Below are 756 nucleotides of genomic sequence, written 5' to 3'. Positions count from 1 at the left end.
CATATTCAAGTTGTTATGATTGTTCATCACTTTAAAAGACAAGCCATGCCCACTCTCTGCAGCCCCTCCTTTTCTCTCCATCTTGGCTTCTTGCTCTGTTCCCTTTCCCACTCCCTTTTCTTTCTCTCTCTCTGTCCTCTTTTCTCTCTTCCCTTTCTCTTTCTCTCTCTCTCTCTCTCTCTCTCTCTCTCTCTCTCTCTCTTTTCTCTTACCTCCATTTCCCCCTTTTCCTTCCCATTCCATAATGAATATCCAATTCTATTCTGTATGATGTGTCTGTGCCTCCTACCCGCCACCTGCTCACACAACCGGGCTAGCCAGGACCAACCTGCTGCTGCATGGCTGGGCCCTGCCAGGCACTGGTGGCTATCAGGACCTGCTGCTGGATGCCCACTGCTTGGGACCCACAGCAAAAATCATAGCACATGTGACTCGTTACTACAGCAATATTGACCTTAAGAAATGTCAAAACACCAAAGAAGCAAAAAAAAATATCAAATGGAAAAGAGAAAACATATTTAACAAATTGTGCTGGTATAACTGTATGTCAATATGTACAAGAATAAGAATAGACCCATATCTATCACCATGCACAAAACTCAAGTCCAATTGGATAAAAGACCTCAACATAAAGCCAGCAACACTGAACTTTATAGAAGATAAAGTGGGAAGTACATTTGAACACATTGGCACAGGACACCACTTCCTAAATATAAGCACAGCAGCACAGACACTGAGAGAAACAATTAAAAAATG

Source organism: Microtus ochrogaster, unplaced genomic scaffold (genome assembly GCF_000317375.1).
Source record: "Microtus ochrogaster isolate Prairie Vole_2 unplaced genomic scaffold, MicOch1.0 UNK143, whole genome shotgun sequence".
Lineage (NCBI taxonomy): Eukaryota > Metazoa > Chordata > Mammalia > Rodentia > Cricetidae > Microtus > Microtus ochrogaster.
This window is presented reverse-complemented; position numbering follows the sequence as displayed.